Genomic DNA, 20,902 nt, shown 5'->3' with positions numbered 1-20,902 from the left:
TTGAGGTGACCCCTCCTCTAGGGGGAGACCCCTCCAACAGGTGTGTCAGTGTGCACTGGTATACCAAAACAACCAGGATCAAGGGGACCCCCCCTAGGAAGGAGACTCCTCAAAATGTTATGTTGGGGGTGCTTGTATAACACAGATCAAGGGGACTGCTCCCCTCAAGGGGGTGAGACCCCCTCTGAATGGAATGTCGGGGGACAAGCTCTTATTCCAATGCACCAGGGTCAAGGGACACTCTATAGGGGCAGTCCCCCTCTGACCAAGATGTCGGAGGGAGCTCATACACCACCGCACCCCAGGTGGAGGGGACTTTCCCTCCAGAGGATGGGAGATACCATCAGACAGGGGTGTTGGGGATAGCTCGTATACCACCACACCCCAGGTCCAGGGTCTCCTGCCTTCAGAGGGGTGAGACACCCTCCAACTGGGTGTGTGGGCGGGGAGAGCTCCTATACCACCAACTCTGGATAGAGGAGACTCCCCCCTCCAGAGGGGGAGACCCCTCTGACCAGGGTGTGTGGGGAGCTCATATTCCAAGGCATCCTGGGTTAAGGGGACACTCCCCTCAAGCGGGGGATACCCCCTCTGACCAGTGTGTCGGGGCAAGCTCATATTCCAAGGCACCCTGGGTTCAGGGGACTCCCCCCTTTGAGGGGGGAGATCCCCTCCGACCAGGGTGTAGTGGGAAGCTCGTATACCACCGCACCCCAGATCAAGGTGACTGCCCCCCTCGAGGGGGTGAGACCCTCTCTGAATGGAATGTCAGGGCAAGCTTGTATTCCAACAAACCCGGGTTGAAGGGACTCCCCACTCGATAGGGCAGTCCTTCTCCCACCAAGGTGTTGGAGGAAGCTCATATACCACTACACCCCACGTCGAGGGGACTTTCCCATCAAGAGGGCGGGAGATACCATCAGACAGGGATGATGGGGAGAGCTCATATACCACCACCCCAGGTTGAGGGTTTCCCGCCTTTGAGGGGGTGAGACACCCTCCGACCGGGGTGTCGGGGGAGCTCTTATACCACCACACTCCGGGTCAAGGGACTCCCTCGAGGAGTAAGACCCCTCTGACCGGGGTGTTGGGTGGAGCTCATACATCACTGCAACCCAGATCGAAAGGAATCTACTGCTCGAGGAGGGGAGACCCCCTTTGACCGTTGTGTTGGGGGAAGCTGATTTACGACCGCACCATGGGTGGAGGGGACTCCCGACCTGAGGGTGGGAGACCCCCTCCAACCGGGGTGTCATGGGGAGCTCGTATACCACTGCACTACGGGTAGAGGGGTCTCTCGCCCTGATGGGGGGAGACCCCCCTCTGACCAAAGTGTCAAGGGAGCTCATATAACACCACACCCTGGATCGAATGGACTCCCCATTTTGAGAGGGGGAGACCCCCTGTGACAGGGGTGTTGAGGGAGCTCGAGGGGACCCAAGGCACCCCGGGTCCAGGGGACTCTCCCCTCAAAAGGGGAAGACCCTCTCCGACCAGGGTGTCGGGGCAAGCTCGTATTCCAACGCACACCTGGTCAAGGGAAGCTTGTATTCAAATGCTCCCCAGGTCTAGGGGGCTCTTGCCCTAGAGGGAGTGAGATGCCCTCCTATCAGGGTGTCAGGGGGAGCTTGTATACCACCGCACACCGGATTGAGAGGACTTTCCCCTGGAGGGGTGGAGATCCCCTCTGACCTGGGTGTCGGGGGAGCTCATATACCATCGCACCCTGGGTTAAAAAGACTCCCACCCTCAAGGGAGGGAGACCTCCTCTGACCGGGGTGTCGGGGGGGAGTGCGTATTCCAAGACACCCTTGGCAGACGGGACTCCCCACTCAAGAAGGGGAGACCTCCTCCGACCGGTGTGTCAGGGCAAGCTGGTATTCCAAGGTACCCCGGGTCAAGGGGACTCCCGCCCTCAATGGGGGAGACCCCCAGGGTGTAGGGGGGAGCTCATACCACAGTACCACCTTAAGGGGACTCCCCCTCTGGAGGGGTGGAGACCCTCTCTGACCTGGGTGTTGGGGTGAGATCCCCACCCCGGGTCTAGGGGACTCCCCCTCTTGAGGGAAGGAGACCCCATCTGACTGGGTTGTCGGGGGAGCTCGTATACCATCACACCACGGGTTAGAACACTCCCCCCACCTCAAGGAAGAGAGACTGCCTCCTTTCAGGGTGTCGGGGGGAGCTCGTATACCACCACACCACAGGTCGAGGGGACTCCCGCCCTCAAAGGGGGGAGACCTCCTCCACCCTGGGTGTCAGGTGTCAGGGGAGCTCATATACCACTGCACTCGGGGTCGAGGGGACTCCCGCTCTCAAGGGGGGGGAGACACCCACTGGCCAGGGTGTCAGGGAAGCTCGTATACCCCCACACCCCAGGGCAAGGGGACTTCCACCAAGAGAGGGGGAGACCACCTCCAACCAGAGTGACGGGAGGAGCTTGTATATCACCGCACCCTGGTCGGGGTGGGGAGACTGCCTCCGACTGGGGTGGCAGGGGGAGGTCATATACCACTGCACCCTAGGTTGAGGGGACTCCCGCCCTTGAGGGGGGCAGACACCCTCTGACTGGGATTTCGGAAGGAGCTCATATAAAACCGGAGCCTGTTTTGAGGGGACTCACTCCCTCGAGGCAGGGAGAAGGCCTCTGACCAGGGTATCACGGGACCACATATACTACAGCACCCCAGGTCAAGGGGACTGCTCTATCGAGGATGGAAGACCACCTCCAACCTGGGTGTCATGGTGAGCTAGTATACCACCACAACCCGGATCAATGGGATTGCCCCCCTCGAGGGGGGGAGACTCCCTCAGACCGGGATGTTGGAGAAAGCTCATATTCCAAGGCACCCTGGGTTGAGGGGACTCCCCCCACCTCGAGGGTGGAAACCCCATTTGACCGTGGTGTCAGGGCGAGCTCGTGTTCCAACGTACCCAGGGTTAAGGGGACTCCCTCCCTCCTAAGGTGCAGATCCCCTCCGACCCGGGTGTCTGGAGGAGCTCCTATTCTAAAGCACGCCGGGTTGAGGGGGACTCCAGCCCTCAAGGGGCAGAGATAACCTCTGACCGGGGTGTCGGGGGAGCTTGTATACCACCGCACACCAGGACGAGGGGACTCCCCCCTCTAGGGGGGGAAACCCTCCAACTGGGGTGTTGGGGGGGAGCTCGTATACCACGGCACCCGGGTTGAGGGGACTCCCCCCTCAAGGGGGGGATACCACCTCTGACCAGGTTGTTGGGTGGAGCTTTATACCACGGCACCCCAGGTCGAGGGGCTCCCCACATTGAGGGGGGACGACCCCCTCCTACCGGGATGTTTGGAAAGCTTGTATACCACCGCACCCCAGGTCAAGGGGTCTCCCCAGCTCAAGGAGGTGAGACCCCCTCCGACTGAGGTGTGGGGAGAGCTCATTTTCCAACACACCCCGGGTAGAGGAAACTCCCGCCCTTGGCGGGGGGAGACCCCCTTCAAAAGGGGTGTCATGGTGAGCTCTTATGCCACCACACCCCAGATGGAGGGGACCCCCCTCCCTCAAGGTGGGGAGACCCCCTCCAACCGGAGTGTCAGGGGGAGGTCCTATTCTAATGCACCCCGGGTCAAGGGGACTCCCACAATCGAGGGGGGAAGACCTTCTCCAACCAGAGTGTCGTGGGGAGCTCATATTCCACTGAACCTTGGATCAAGGAGACCTCCCTCCCTCTTGGGGAGGAAATGCCTTCCGACTGTGGTGTCAGGGGAGCTCGTATACCACTGCACCCCAGTATAAGGGGACTCCCCCTCTCACGGAGGAGACACACTCCAACCGGTGTGTAGGGGGAGCTCGTATACCACCGCACCCAGGATCAAGGAGACTCCCCCGAGAGGGGGGAGACCCCGTGGGACCCAGGTGTTGGGGGGGATTGTATACCAGTGCACCCCGGGTCAAGTGGGGGAGACCTCTTCTGACTGGGGTGTTGGTGGGAGCTTGTATACCACCGCACTGCAGTTTGGGGAACTCCTGCCCTCAAGGGGTGAGACACCCTCAGACCGGGGTGTCAGGGGGAGCTCATATACCATCGCAGCCCGGGTCGAGGGGACTCCCACCCTCGAGAGGGCGAGACCCCCTCTGACGGGGTGTGGGGAAGGAGCTCATATAACACCACACCCTGTGTTGAGAGGTCTTTCGCCCTTGAGGGGTGGAGACGCCCTCTGAAGGGGGTGTCTGGGGCAGCTCATACAACACGGCACCCTGGGCCGAGGGGACTCCCGCCCTCAAGGGGGGGAGGACCCTTCGGATCACTGTGTCAGGAAGGAGCTCCTATACCACCACACCCCAGGTCAAGGGGACTCCCCCCTTGAGGGGTGAGCCCCCCTCCAACAGAGGTTTCAGGGGGAGCACATATACCACCGCACCCTGGGTAGTGGGGACTCCCTCCCTCAAGGGGGGAGACCCCCTCGACCAGGGTATCATGGGGAGCTCATATTCCACTGCACCGGGAATCGAGAGGACTCCCGCCTCCAGTAGGTGAGACACCCCTCCGACGGGGTGTCAGGGGGAGCTCATATACAACCTCACCCTGGGTCGTGTGGACTCCCCCCACAAGGGGGGAGACCCCCTTTGACCAGACTGTTGCTGGGAGCTTGTATTCCACTGCACCCCCAGTTGAGGGGATTCCCCCCCTCTAGTTGGGGAGACCCCCTCTGACCGGGGTGTTGGGTGGAGCTCGTATACCACCACACCCCGGGTTGAGGGCACTCCCCCCCTCGAGGGTGGGAGACCCCCTATGACAGGGTGTCAGGTGGAGCTTGGATACCACCGCACCCCGGGTCAAGGGGAATCACCCATCTTAGAGTAGGATCTTCTGGAACGGGGTGTCAGAGGGAGCTCGTTTACCACCGCAACTCAGGACGAGGGGACTCCCCTCAAGGGGAGGAAGACCCCCTCTGACTGGAGTGTCAGGGGGAGCTCATATACCACCACTCCATGGTTCGAGGGGACTACCGCCCTTGAAAGTGGGAGACCCCCTCAGACCAGGGTGTCATGGGGAGCTCATATACCATCACAACATGGGTCCAAGGGACTCCTGCCCTTGAGGGAGAGACCCACTCCGACGGGGTGTCTGGGGGAGTTCTTATACCACCCAACCCTGGGTTGAGGGGACACTGCCCTCGAGGGAGGGAGACCCCCTCCATCTGGGGTATAGTAGGGAGCTCATATACATCAGCACCACAGGTCGAGGGGACTTCCGCCCTCGAGGGTGTGAGACACCCTCCGACTGGGGTTTCGGGAGGAGCTCATATAACACGGCTGGCTGGGTCAAGGAAACTCCCCCCCTCAAGGGAAGAGACACCCTCGGACCAGGGTGTCGTGGGGAGATTGTAAACCACCACACCCCGGGTTAAGGGAACTCCCCACCTTGATGGAGGGAGACCCCCTCCAAATGGAGTGTCATGGGGAGCTTGTATTCCAATGCATCTCGGGTCTAGGGGACTTCTGCCCTCGAGGGAATGAGACCCCCTCCAACCAGGGTGTCATTGAAAGCTCGTATACCATTGCACCCCGGATAGGGGGGACTACCCGCCTTGAGGGGGTGAGACCCCCTTTCACTGGGGTGTCGAGGGAAGCTAGTATTCCAACGCATCCTGATTGAGGGGACTCCCCCCTCGAGGAGAGGAGAACCCCTTCAAACGGGGTGTCAAGTCGAGCTCGTATTCCAATGCACCCTGGGCCGAGGGGACTCCCCCCCTCAAGGGGGGAAGACCCCTTCTGACTGGGGTGTTGGGGGGAGCTCATATTCCAACACACCCAGGGTCAAGGGGACTCCCCCCCTCAAGGGGGAAAGACCACATCCAACCAAGGGGTTGGGGCGAACTCGTATTCCAACACACCTTGGGTCGAGGGTACTACCCTCCTCGAGGGGGGGAGACCAGCTTTGACCAGGGTGTGGGGGGAGCTGTTATACCACTCCTCCCTGGGTCAAGGGGAGTACTCCCTTGAATGGGGGAGACCCCCTCCAACCGGGATGTCAGGAAAATTCATATTTGAACACACCTCGGATCAAGGGGACTCTCGCCCTCGAGGGGGGGAGATCCCCTCTGACCAGGGTGTTGGGGGACAACTCGAATACCACCGCACCCCATGTCACAGGGATTCCCGCCCTTGAGTGAGGGAGATCCCTCCAACCAGGTTACGGGGAAGCTCCTATACCACCGCGCTCTGGGTGGAGAAGTCTCCCGGCCTCGAGAAGGGGATACCCCATCCAACCCGGGTGTCGGAGGGTCCTTGTATACCACTGCACCCCATGTCGAGGGGATTCCCACCCTCGAGGGGGGATGACCCCCTTTGACAGGGGTGTCAGGGGTAGCTCATATAACACCTGACTCGGGGTTGAGGGGACTCCCACCCTTGAAGGGGGGAGACCCCTTCCAACCTGGGTGTTGGGGAGAGATCGTATTCCAACACACCCCGGATAGAGTGGACTGCCCCTCTCGAGTAGGGGGGCCCTCTCTGACCGGGGTGTCAGGGTGAACTCATATTCCACAGCACCCTGGGTCGAGGGGAATCCTGCCCTCGAAGGGGTGAGACACCCCCAAGGGGGTGTTGAGGGGGAGCTCCTATACCACCACAAACCTGGTCGAGGGGACTCCCGCCTTCCAGTATGCGAGACACCCTCCAACAGAGGTGTTGGGGGGAGCTCGAATACCACCGCATTCTGGGTCTAGGGGACACCCGCCCTTGAGGGGAAGAGATCCCCTCCACCTGGGGTGTTGGGGGGAGCTCGTATTCCAAGCACCCTGGGTTGAGGGGAATCCCCCCTCGAGCAGGGCAGACCACCTCCAACTGGGGTGTTTGGGGGAGCTCATATTCCAACACACCCCAGGTTGAGAGGACTTCCCCGCTTGAGGGGGGAGACCACCTTCGTTTGGGGTTTCTGGGGGAGCTCATATACCACTGCACCCCGGGTCGAGGGGACTCTTCCCCAATATGGGGGGAGACACCTCCGAACGGAGTGTCAGGGGGAGCTTATATACATCTGCACCCCGGGTCGAGGGGGGGAGAACCACTCCGACCGGTGTGTCGGGGGGAGCTGATATACCAAAGCACCTCAGGTCGAGGGGACTCCCCCGCCCCCTCTAGGGGGGGAGACCCCCTCCGACCGAGGTGTCAGGGGGAGCTCCTATTCGACTGCACCACGGACAAAAGGGACTCCTGCTCTCGCGGGGGGAGACCCCCTATGACCGGGGTATCATGAGGAGCCCATATACCACCAAACTCCAGATCGAGGGGACTCCACCCCCTTGAGAAGGGAAGACCTCCTCTGACCAGGTTGTTGTGGGGAGCTCTATTCCAAGGAACCCCGGATCTTGTGGACTCCCCACCTGGAGCGGGGAAGACCTCCTGCGACCGTATTCCAATACACCCTGGGTCTAGGGGACTCCCCTCATCAAGGCGGGGATATCCCCTTAGACCAGGGTGTCAGGAGGAGCTCTTATACCATTCCTCCCCGGGTCCAGGGGAGTACCCCCTTGAAGGAGGGAGACCCCCACCAACCGGTGTGTCAGGGGAACTCATATTCAGTTGCACCTCGGATTCAGGGGACTCCCGCTCTCGAGGGGGGGAGATCCCCTCTGACTGGGGTGTTGAGGGCAGCTCGGATACCACCACACCCTGTGTCAAGGGGACTCCTGCCCTTGAGTGGGGGAGATCCCTCTGACCGGGGTTACGGGGGAAGCTTGTATACCACCGCATCCTGGGCCAAGAAGTCTCCCGCTCTTGAGAAGGGGAGACCCGGTCCAACTGGGGTGTCTGAGGGAGCTCATACACCACTAAACCCCATGTTGAGGGTATTCCCACCTTTGAGGCAGGGAGACCCCTTTTGACAGGGGTGTTGGGGGTAGTTCGTATACCACCCAACCCTGGGTCGAGAGAACTCCTGCCCTTGAAAGGGGGAGATCCCTTAAACTTGGGTGTCAGGACGAGATCGTATTCCAATGCACCCTGGATAAAGTGGACTGCCCCCCTCGAGGGGGGAGACTCCCTCTAACCGGGGTGTCAGGGTGAACTCATATTCCATTCCACCCCGGCTCAAGGGGAATCCCACCCTAGAGGAGGTGAGACACCCTCTGACCGGGGTATTGGGGGGAACTCGTATACCACCACAAACCTGGTCAAAGGGACCCCCGCCTTCGAGGGGAAGAGATCCCCTCCAATCAGGGTGTTGGGGGGAGCTCGTATTCCAAGCACCCTGAATCGAGGGTACTCCCCCCCTTGAGGGTAGAGACCACCTTCGACCGAGGTGTTTGGGGGAGCTTTTGTTCCAATGCACATGGGGTGGAGGGGACTTCCCTACTTGAGGGGGGATAATACCTTAATTTGGGGTTTCGTTTGGGGTTTCCCTCGAGGGGGAGAGACCCCTTTAACCAGAGTGTAAGGGAGAGCTCATATACCACCGCAGCAAGGGTCAAGGCAACTCCCGTCCTCGAGAGGATGAGATACCCTCTGTCTGGGGTGTTGGGGGGAGCTCGTATATCACCCCACCCCAGGTTGAGGGGACTCTCCCCATTGAGGAAGGAGACCCCCTCAACCGGGGTGTCGGGGGGAGCTCATATTCCAATGCACCCCAGGTTGAGTGGACTCCCCTCCTTGAGGGGGGGAAACCACCTCCGGCTGGGGTTGGGGGGAGCTCATATTCCACCGCACGCCAGGTCGAGGGGACTCTCCCCATGGAGGGAGGAATATACCCTCCAACCAGGGTGTCGAGGGGAGCTTGTATACCACAGCACCCTGGGTCTAGGGGATTCCCGTTCTCAAAGGGGGGAGATCCCCTCCGACTGGAGTGTCGGGGGGGAGCTCATATATCAGTGCATGATGGGTCCAGAAGACTACCCGACTAGAGAGGGGAGACCACCACTGACCAAGAGTCTGGGGGATCTCGTATACCACCACACTCTGGGATGGGGGGACTCCCCCACTCTCGGGGGGAGACAACCAGCACCACTGACCAGGGTGTCAGGGTGAGCTTGTAATACCATGGAACCCTGGGTCAAGGAGCCTTTTGCCCTCAAGTGGGGGACAGAACCACCGACTGGTTTGTCGTGGGGAGTTCATATACCACTGCACCCCAGGTCGAGGGGACTCCCCGCCTCAAGAAAGGAGTCCAATCCAACTGGGGTAACAGGGTCAAGTGCCGCAGTCCGGCTGCAGTAAAATAACCGGGGGGTGAACAACTTGTGTACATTGATACAGCAGGAGTGGGAGCCATTTATTGCAGGACAGGAGAGGTATTTATACATTCCACACAGCTTATCTTGATTAACATAAACTAGATACAGTAGTCAACCAATAAGGAATCTCCACACTTAATGGCTCGCTGGTGTTACTTCACAAACCACTCCCTCTGGCAAAATGCCAGGCGCCATCCTGACTTGTTTACAGACTCTAACAGGAAAGCTCTTATTCCAATGCATTCCAGATGGAGTGGACTCCCTCCCTCCAGGGGGAGAGACCCCCCTTGACCGGGATGTTAGGGAAAGCTCATATACCACCGCACCCCGGGTTGAAGGGACTCCCTCCCTTGAGCCCATGAGACCCCATCAGATTGGGGTGTCGGGGGAAGCTCGCATACCACCCCACCCTTGAGCCCATGAGACCCCATCCGAATGGGGTGTCGGGGGAAGCTCGCATACCACCCCACCCTTGAGGTGGGGAGACGTCTGATCGGGTTATCAGGGGGAGCTCATATACCACCGCACCCCTGATCGAGAGGACACCCCCCCTTGAAAAGGGGAGACCTCCTACCGGGTTGTCGGGGAAAGCTGGTATTCCAAGGCACCCTGGATCGTGTGGACTCCCCCCCTCGAGAAGGAAAGACCCCATCCAACTGGTCAGGGATAGCTCGTATTACAATGCACCCTGTATGGAGGGGACTCCCCCCCCCTCAAGGCAGGGAGATCCCCTTTGACCAGGGTGTCGGGGGGAGCTCTTATAACACTCCTCCCTGGGTCAAGAAGAGTACCCCCTTGAAGGGGGGAGACCCCCTCTGACAGGGGTGTCAGGGGAGCTCGTATTCCAAGGCACCCCGGGTCAAGGGGGCTCCCTGCCTCCAGGGCGGATACCCACTCCAAAATGGGTGTCGGGGGAGCTCTTATCCCAACACACCCCAGATTGAGGGGACTCCCGCCCTTGATGAAGATAGACCCCCTCCGACCGGGGTGTTGAAGGGAGATCGAATATCACCGCACACTGGGTGGAGGGGACCCCCTCTCGAGAGGTGGAGACCCCCTCCGACCAGGGTGTCAGAGGGAGCTCATATACCACCGCACCCCGGGTCAAGAGAACTCCCCACCTCAAGGGGGGACACCCCCTTCCACCGGGTTTTCAGGGGGAGTTTGTATACCACAGCATCACTGGTCCAGAACACTCCCCCACTCGAAGGGGGGAGACCGTCTCTGACAGGGGTGTCAGGGGGAGCTCTATACTATAGCACTCCGCGTCAAGGGGACTCCCATTCTCTCGGGGGGAGACACCCTCTGACCAGGGTGTCGGGGAGAGCCTGTATACCACTGCACCTTGAGACGAGGGGACTCCCCCCTCTCAGTGGGGAGAGTCCCTCCAAACGGGTGTCGGAGGGAGCTCATATACCATCGCAGCCCAGATGGAGTGGACTCCCCTCTCGAGAGGGAGAAACCCACTTCGACTGGGATGTCAGGGGGAGCTCATATACTTCCTCACCCCGGGTCGATGGGACTCCATCCCTCGAGGGGAGGAGACCCCCTCCAACCAAGGTGTAAGGGGGAGCTCGTATACTGTGGTGAGCCGCTTCTGCCATTTCTGCAGACTATGGTCGCCATTACAAGATGGCGCTGGCTCCGCTGTGGTCTGTGACAAACAACTCCTTATTTGGGAGAGTTGGCGCGTGGTTTTTCACCACCCTATGAGAAAGCTCCACGTGGCAGCTTCGCATTGGGGCTTGAGATGCTTTATTAAGGCTGGGAGGGGCATCCGGGAGGAAGAAGAAGAAATATCAAGGGCCTGAATAAACTGCTGAAAGAAGATTCCTGAGTTGCGTCTTCCTTGCGGGCAAGGGGTCGCGACAAGTGGTGCCGAAACCCGGGAACCAGAACTTTCAGCAGTCAGAGGTGGTGCACAGGTTAGTCCCAGGTAAGTGGGATCCGCGACCAAAGCGGGGTTAGTCCCAATAAGTGGGATCCGCGACCAAAGCGGGGCAGCTCCTCTGTAAAGAAAGAGAGAGCATTACATTTTATTGCAGCTGCACTGTGTACTTTCGCTTCTACTTTCGCTTTTGTTTTCTGTGTTTCTTTTATTGTGTCATTTCGCTTTTGTTTTTTGTGCTTCTTTTGTTGTTGTGTCATGGGTGCCGCATCTTCAAGTCTGCTTCTCCTGGCCCTAGATGGCCTGTTACGTTCCAAGGGCCTGGAAGTGAAACATAGTACTTTACAGAGATTTTTACAGAAGATAGATATCGCTGCACCGTGGTTTGCATTTTCGGGCAGCCTTACTGTACCTAGTTGGGATAAATTAGGCAAAGATCTTGACTTTGCTTCTGAGAAGGGCATATTAGAGGGTGGGGTGATACCCCTTTGGAAAATGGTCCGTAGTTGCCTTACAGATGGCAGATGTCAGGAAGCACTTACTAAAGGACAGGAAGTTCTAGAGCAATTACATGAGGAGAAATCAGAGACGGCAGGAAGTGAGGTGCCTCAGGAGGATGGGAGTGTGCGGAGCGTGAATCAGGGGAGGAGACGATTGTCTCCGGCAAGAAGTGAGGTATCTCAGAAGGATGGGAGTGTGCGGAGTGTGAAACAGGGGAGGAGACGATTGTATCCAGATCTCAGTACGCTGCGCACACCCCCATGTGAAAGTGGGTCAGAGGAAGAGGAGGATGAGGAGGAAGAGCTCGGGAGGCTGTCTCGTCAGCTAGAGAGTTTAGCTATAGGAGAAGGGAACAGAAATAAACAGGGGCTCAAGAAAAGCAATCCCCTGGATCCACCGCCGTATGGTGGGGGTGTTTCGGGGAGAGCTTTCCATGCCCAAACATGGAGGGCTCTTAACGCTGAGATGGGTCTTGCTTATCCAGTTTTTCAGGATGACAATAGGGGAAGATTCCATGAACCCTTAGATTTTAAAATTGTGAAGACCCTGGCGGAGTCTGTGCGCACTTATGGGGTGGATGCCGCCTTCACACTAACTCAGGTGGAGAGTCTGTCTAGATACTGCATGACTCCCTCTGATTGGGCTAGCCTTGTTCGGGCTTGTGTTTCCCCGGGTAAATACTTGGACTGGAGAGCATTTGTGCTAGAGGGCGCAATAGAGCAGGCCGCCCAAAACCATGCGGCGGGACACCCCCATTGGGAAAAGGATATGCTTTTGGGGCAGGGTAGATTTGCAAATCAACAGACAGGATTTCCTCTTGAGGCATATGATCAAATTAACAACATTTGCATTCGGGCATGGAAGTCGCTTCCAAATAGAGGAGAGGTGTCTGGTAATTTGACCAAGATTCTACAAGGCCCTACAGAACCCTTTTCAGATTTTGTAGCAAGGATGGTGGATGCCGCTGGAAAGATTTTTGGGGATCCTGATAGAGCCATGCCCCTTATCAAGAAATTGGTCTTTGAGCAATGCACCAAGGAATGTAAAGTGGCAATCACTCCTTATAAAAATAAGGGCATAGAAGCATGGATGAAAGTGTGTAGAGAGATTGGAGGACCTTTAACTAACGCAGGTCTTGCAGCTGCTGTCCTTCGGATTGCAAAAAGGGGCAGTCCTGGTGCTGGAACATGCTTCCATTGTGGTCAACCCGGTCATTTCAGACGTGAATGTCCCAAAAAAGACAATTTTACTGGACCTCCTCACGGTGGCCTTTCCAATGGCCTTCGTCAACCGGGGCTGTGTCCAAAATGTAAAAAGGGGAAGCATTGGGCAAAAGAGTGTAGATCAGTGAGGGACATCCATGGACAGCCTATTTCAGCTGGGCCAAAAAACGGCCGAAGGGGCCCCCGACCCCAGGGCCCACAAATATATGGGGCAGTGGAGAATGTCACACCCGAACCCAAGACATGGCCATCTCTACGCCATCCCATGAGACGCAGAGAGCCACTACAGGTGCCACGGGATTGGACCTCTGTTCCACCTCCAGACTCGTATTAACACCTAAGATGGGAGTCCAATTGGTGGAAACTGAGTTCAAAGGGCCTTTACCACCTGGCACTGTAGGTTTGCTAATTGGACGTGCATCCTCTATCTTACAAGGTCTTCATGTCTTTCCCGGAGTCATTAGCCCTGATACTGTAGGGGCAGTAAAGGTTATGGTGGAGGCTCCAAGGGGCATTGTGTCTATCTCCCCAGGGGATCGGATTGCTCAATTACTAATTTTGCCTAGCTTACATAATCACTTCCCTGCTGACTCAAGGTCACGGACGGGAAGTGAGGTTGGTACCACCGGAGGGAATTGTGCCTATTTGTCACTAGATATGAGCAATCGCCCCACTTTGGAATTAAGCATAGAAGGTAAATCTATTGTGGGATTGCTGGATACAGGAGCAGACCGTAGTATCATAGCCCTTAAGGACTGGTCTAAGGGATGGCCAGTGCAGACTTCTGATCAATCCCTGAGAGGACTTGGATATGCCCAAGCCCCTCAAATCAGCTGTAGACATCTATCTTGGAAGGACCCAGAAGGACACAATGGCACCTTTCAGCCTTATGTACTTGACTTACCTATCTCTTTATGGGGCCGTGATCTGATGAAAGACATGGGGTTCACTCTTAGTAATGACTATTCCCCAGTGTCTCAACAAATTATGCAAAATATGGGGTATAGGCCAGGTCTAGGACTAGGAAAACACCCACAGGGGCGTAGGCATCCTGTGCAAGGTCATCAAAAGCTTAACAGATTTGGTCTGGGTTTTTCCTAGGGGCCACTGGGGCTCAAATACCCATAACATGGCTCACCGAGGAGCCTGTTTGGGTGCCTCAGTGGCCTCTTCCCTCGGTTAAATTGGCAGTAGCCCATGATCTAGTCAAAGAACAACTTGACTTGGGTCACATCCAACCTTCTACTTCTCCATGGAATACTCCCATATTTGTTATTAAGAAAAAATCAGGAAAGTGGCGCCTACTGCATGATCTATGAGCAGTTAATGCTCAAATGCAACTTATGGGGCCCATTCAAAGAGGGCTGCCTCTGCTCTCCTCTGTTCCTCAGGGCTGGCATATTATTACTATTGACATTAAAGACTGTTTCTTTTCTATTCCTTTGCATCCTAAAGACTCACAGCGTTTTGCCTTCACCCTTCCCTCGTGTAACCACGAGGAACCAGATCAAAGGTTTGAGTGGGTAGTGTTGCCGCAGGGAATGGCTAATAGTCCCACGATGTGCCAGATGTATGTGGGGAAGGCACTCGCACCTCTCAGACATAAGTATTCCTCCATCAAGGTCATTCATTATATGGATGATGTGTTATTGGCCGCTAAGTTAGAGCAGACAGTTAATGAGGCCTATAAAGAATTAGTAAAGCTGTTAGCTCAATATGGGCTACATATCGCACCTGAAAAAGTTCAAACGGGGAATTCTACTGAGTATTTGGGAGCGATAATTGGGTATGACAAATTAAAACCACAAAAAATCACTATAAGAACTCAGGATCTCCAAACTCTAAATGATTTTCAAAAACTGCTGGGAGATATTAATTGGATAAGGGGATATTTACATATTCCTAATGGTGTGGTCCAGCCTTTGTATGCTACCCTTAAGGGTGATCCAGATCTTGCTTCTCCTCGTAGCCTCACCAAAGAGGCTAGAGCGGCTCTTATAACAGTAGAAGAAGCTATACAACATGCTACTCTATGCAGGCTCCAGAGTGATAAACCTTTCCAGTTATGTGTGCTTGCCACTATGCGGCAGCCTACTGGAGTACTGTGGCAAGATGGGCCTTTACTATGGATCCACCCACATGCATCCCCAGGAAAATCCTTAGAATACTATCCTGATGCTGTTGCAGCGTTAGCACTTAAAGGGATTCAACAAAGCATTCAATTTTTCGGACAATCACCTTCTTCTCTTATTATACCCTATACTAAAGCTCAACTTAATGTTTTGTGTGCTACTCTAGACAACTGGGCTATTCTATGTTGCTTATTTCAAGGGGATATTGATAATCATTACCCTTCCCATCCATTACTCCATTTTGTTAAAGAACATCCCATCATTTTCCCTAAGGTAACTTCACCCAATCCAATTCCGGGGGCTGTTAATATTTTTACTGATGGTTCCAAGTCTGGAATGGGAGCTTATGTAATTAATGATTCTCCCCCTGTTCAGCATCAATTTGCTCCTGGAAATCCACAATGGGTGGAACTGCAAATTGTTATTGAGGTTTTTAAACAGTGTTCTTTTCCTTTTAATCTTATTTCAGACTCCATCTATGTGGTACAAGCACTAAAAGTCCTGGAGGCCGTGGGAGCTATTAGTAATGCCCATAATGTATCTGCTTACTTTAATCAGCTTCAACAGCTTATCTGTAGCCGCACTGCTCCTTTTTATCCAATGCACATCTGGGCTCACACCTCTCTTCCTGGTCTGTTATCACAGGGTAATGCCTGTGCGGACTCAGCCACTAGAGTTCAGTTGATATGCTTGGCTTCCTCCTTAGAGGGGGCTAAATTATTTCACCAGAATTTCCATGTTAATGCTTTAACGCTGTGCAGGCGTTTTTCCATTTCAAGAGCGGATGCTCATCAGATAGTATTACAATGTCCCCATTGTGTCACATTCCTTCATCCCCCTAATTATGGAGTGAACCCATGGGGATTGAAGCCATTGGTTGTCTGGCAAATGGATGTGACACACATACCTGATTTTGGTAACCTCAAGTATGTGCATGTTTCTGTTGATACGTGCTCTGGAGTTATTCATGCTTCTGCTTTATCGGGAGAAAAGGCACGTAATGTTATTACTCATTGCCTAGAAGCATGGGTAGCATGGGGTGCTCCTGCATCCCTTAAGACTGATAATGGACCTGCTTATACTGGCAGACAATTTACATCCTTTTGTTCTACCATGGGAGTGCAACTTACTCATCGTCTGCCTTACAATCCTCAAGGACAAGGCATTGTTGACCGTGCTCATCGCACCTTAAAGGAAACTTTACAAAAACAAAAAGGGGGAATAGGAGCTGAACACACTCCTAAAGAACGCCTGTCCTTAGCTCTCTTTACCATTAATTTTTTGAATTTGGATATTCATGGTCGCTCTGTGGCCGATAGACATGTGTCCCCTCAGCCCTCTGTGATTGGCTATGTTAAGTGGAAGGATGTTCTTACGGGCCAATGGAACGGCCCCGACCCCGTGCTGACATGGGCGCGAGGATCTGTATGTGTTTTTCCCCAGGATCGCACGGAACCGTTGTGGGTCCCTGAACGCCTGACAAGAAGAGTCTTGACATCAACCGACCAGCAACAAGAGATACCACAGCAATCCCGTGATGAGGATCTTCACTCTGCTACGTGCTCTGGTTCTGGTGCTGGTGCTGATGGCACAGACGACACCAATGCAGTGGTGGGCAGTGGCACGGGCTTGGCCAATGCTGATGCCGGTTCATGGTAATTCTAGTGTCCTCCCCACTCTTTTCTCTACCTCATGTGAGATGTCTGCTCCCTGTGCCTCTCCTAGAGGGGACATGGAGAGCATTTTTAATCAATCTCAAGTTAATCTCACAGGAGTTTTTTGTTTCAGCCTTGGAAACGCTAATTGCATCAGCCTTAAGACCAAAAATTTGAGTAACTGGGAGGACCCATTGCAGTCCAGTCAGGTCTCAGGGAGCATTATCAGTGCCGTACTGAGCCAAGTAGTTTCGGGGAAGCAATCAGGCTCAGGGACCCCCGCAAATAACTCTGCTTTAAACATAACTACCTTGGCTATTATCTCCAAGGTACTAATCCCAGTGCCTCCTTCTTCTAATAATACTTACAATGCCACTCATTTCAAGGCCTCCCCTTACTGTACCCCTAATCTTGGTTTCCCCCCAACATTTATGCCTTGTCAGGATCATTCTTGGGAGAAACATCAAGTTTCTAAAGGTTTCTCCCTTTCCCCCTCTCTTAAGAGGCATGTTTATAACTTTAACAACAGTGCCAACTCCTCTACAGGAGTAGGTTGGTCCTGGTTTCAATGGCTGATTTCCAATGAGAAGGGGGCTTCAGCCGATATTTCTGCATTGGCTCAATTGCTGGGAGCCAAAAGCTGGCTGGATAATGTTTCTGGCACTGTTAGGGAGAGTGAACGAGGTAATAGACTTACATCTGTTTCGTTCAACTCTCTGCTATATAATGCCACATTGCCCCCTGCAATGGTCTGTGTCCAATCCCCGTTCTTGCTCCTTTTGGCTAATGACACCTCGTCGGGGATGCTGGATTGTTCTAATGTTACCTGTCTGTTATCTGAGTGTTCTAATGGTTCTTGGACTGTAGCAGTGGTTATGAAAATTCCAACTTTTGTCCCAATCCCAGTCACTGCGGACCCAGATAAATTCCCCATTGTTGAGCTACTTAGAGTCCGCAGGGATTTTGGAATTACGGCAGCTATAGTGACAGCTGTGGCAGTGTCTGCTGCTGCAGCGGTTACGGCCGGAGTGGCCATGGCCAGTCAAGTACAAACTGCTGCCACCATTAATCAAGTTGTTCAACAAACTTCCACCATACTTGAATCCCAAAATACAATTAATCAACATATTTTGTCAGGGATTTTAGCTGCCAACCAAAGAATAGATTTACTCCAAGCTCAGGTAGAAGAATTGGCTGACTTGGTGCTTTTGGGTTGTGTTGACCAACGTGCACATTTATGCATAACCTCTGTCAGATTTAATGATTCTAGGAATGCCTCCCGCATCATTGGCGAATATTTGGCAGGAAATTGGTCCATGGCAGCGGAAGACATGATCCAGTCTCAACTAACCCAGATAGCTGTCTTGAACAGTACCCGTGTCGATCCCGTGACTTTGGGTCAATTCACCGATTGGATATCTTCTGCTTTTTCCTTCTTCAAAGAGTGGGTGGGGGTAGGCATTTTTTGTGCAATGTGTTGCTTCGGTATGTTCCTCTGTTTGTGGTTTCTCTGTCGCCTTAAGGCCCGCAGTGCTCACGATAAGGCTATGATCATACAAGCTCTTGCAGCTTTAGAAAATGGCAACTCACCTCAAGTCGGGCTTGCGCATCTTAAACAGTAAACCTTTGACATGGTCATTACACCCCAAGTTATTATAACATTGCACTGGGATCGACATGACTTTCCTTGTTATTCTCTTAGTGTTGGAAAGCCCTTGCACTCTGCCGGTCTTACTGCCATTGCACGCAGATGGGTTTCCACACTAGTGCTTTTCTATCGCCTTAAAGTCCGTGCCTTTCTTTCAGGGTGCTGTCAACTTGTTTGTCGTTATAAACAGCCACAGTTCAGCCTCAGCTATCTCCCTTTGTCCACCATCCTCATGATACAGGATGCGAGGCAAGGCACTGCACTTGAGTGATCCTTGACGAGGACCTCAAGGAGAGCATGTCCTATTGCATGCGGGTTAGACGCGTCCATGCCCCGCCCCACGAAAAAAGGCGTCGGCTGATATGGCCCCAGATCTGGGGAAGGGCCTTCCTTAGGACTGAGCCATACTATGCAGCCACTTCTGCACAGTGGGATAGGACCTCTACTCTCGCCTGTATTGTTTTAAGAAAACAGAAAGGGGGAACTGTGGTGAGCCGCTTCTGCCGTTTCTGCAGACTATGGTCGCCATTACAAGATGGCGCTGGCTCCGCTGTGGTCTGTGACAAACAACTCCTTATTTGGGAGAGTTGGCGCGTGGTTTTTCACCACCCTATGAGAAAGCTCCACGTGGCAGCTTCGCATTGGGGCTTGAGATGCTTTATTAAGGCTGGGAGGGGCATCCGGGAGGAAGAAGAAGAAATATCAAGGGCCTGAATAAACTGCTGAAAGAAGATTCCTGAGTTGCGTCTTCCTTGCGGGCAAGGGGTCGCGACAGTATACCATGCACCCTGGGTTGAGAGGACTCCCCCCTTTGGGGGGGAAGACCTCCTTTGACAGAGGTGTCAGGGAGAGCTCATATTCCAATGCACACCGGGACAAGGGGACTCCCTCCCCTCCAGAGTGGGAGACCCCCTCCAACCAGAATGTCGGTGGGAGCTCATATACTTCCGCACCCTTGGTCAAAAGGACTCCCCCCCCCAGGAGAGGACACCACATTCGACCAATGTTTCTGGAGAGCTCATATACCACTACACCCAGGATCGAGGGGACTGCCACCCTCGATGGGGAGGTTGTATGCAACTGGACCCCTAGTTGAGGGGACTCCCCCCTCGATGGGGGGAGACCTCCTCCGACCAGAATGTCGGGTGGAGCTTTATACCACCGTACCCCAGGTTGAGGAGACTCCCCACCTCAAGGGAAGGAGACCCCCTCTGACCTGGGTGTCAGGGGGAGCTTGTATTCCAACGCACCCGGGTTGAGAGGACTCCCCCCATTAAGGGGGTGAGACACCCTCCAACCGATTATTGGGGGGTTCATATACTACTGCACTGTGGGTCAGGGGGATTCCTGCCCTCAAGAAGGGGAGACCCCTTCTGACCAGGGTGTCAGGGGGAGATCAAATACCACCGCACCCAGTTCAAGTGGACCCCACCCTCAAGAGGTGGAGACCCTCTGACCGGGTTGTTAGGAGAGCTCGAATACCACCGCAAACCAGGTCAAGAGAACTCCCCACCTCAAATGGGGGAAACCCCTCCAACCGGATTGTCAGGGGGAGCTTGTATACCACAGCACCATTGGTCCAGAACACTCCCCCACTCAAGAATGGGAGACACCCTCTGACAGTGGTGTCAGGGGGAGCTCATATACCACCACACCCTGGGTCAAGAGGACTCCTGCCCTCAAGGGAGTGAGACACACTTCGACCGGGTTGTCTGGGGGAGCTGGTATACCTCCGCACCCTGGGTGGAGGGGACTCCCTCCCTCAAGGCTGGGAGACCCACTCTGACCGGGGTGTCAGGGGGAGCTTGTATACCACTCCACACTGGGTCAAAGAGACTCCCCCATGGAGGGTGGGATACCTCTTCGACCAGGGTGCTCGTATACCACCACACCACGGATCGAGGGGATTCTCCCCCTCAAGGAGGGGAGACCCCTCCATCCGGGTTGTCGGGGGAGAGCTCCTATACCACCGCAGCCCAGGTCGAGGGGAACCCCCGCCGAGGGGGGAAGACCCCCTCATTCTGGGGATTCAGGGGGAGCTTGTATTCCAAGGCACCCCGGGTTGAGGTGTTTCCCCCACTCGAGGGTGGATACCCACTCCGACCAGGGTGTCAGGGGGAACTCATATTCCAACGCACAGCCGGTCGAGGGGACTCCCGCCCTCAAGGGGGGGAGACCCCCTCCGACAAGGGTGTCAGGGGGACATCGAATACCACCGCACCCTGGGTGGAGAAGATCCCACCCTCGAGAGGGGGAGACCCATTCCTACCGGGGTCTCAGTGGGAGATTGAATACCACCGCACCCTGATTCGAGGGAACCCCCTTGAGAGGTGGAGACCACGTCCGACTGGGATGTCCGGGGGAGCTCATACACTACCACACCCCAGGTCAAGAGAACTCCCTCCCTTGAGTGGGGGAAACCCCCTCCAACCGGGTTGTCAGGGGGAGCTTGTATACCACAGCACCACTGGTCCAGAACACTCCCCCATTTGAGGGGGGGAAGACCCCCTTTGACAGGGGTGTCAGCGGGAGCTCGTATACCATGGCACCCCCGGTTGAGGGAACTCCCCTTCTCTCGAGGGGGAGACATCCTCCAACCAGGGTGTTGGGGGGAGCTCGTATACCACCACACCCGGAGACAAAGGGACTC

Source organism: Marmota monax, unplaced genomic scaffold, assembly GCF_021218885.2.
Source record: "Marmota monax isolate L192 unplaced genomic scaffold, Marmota_monax_Labrador192_F-V1.1 WCK01_AAM20220418_F8-fsc00005, whole genome shotgun sequence".
Taxonomy (NCBI): domain Eukaryota; kingdom Metazoa; phylum Chordata; class Mammalia; order Rodentia; family Sciuridae; genus Marmota; species Marmota monax.
Note: the sequence above shows the minus strand (reverse complement) of the source record.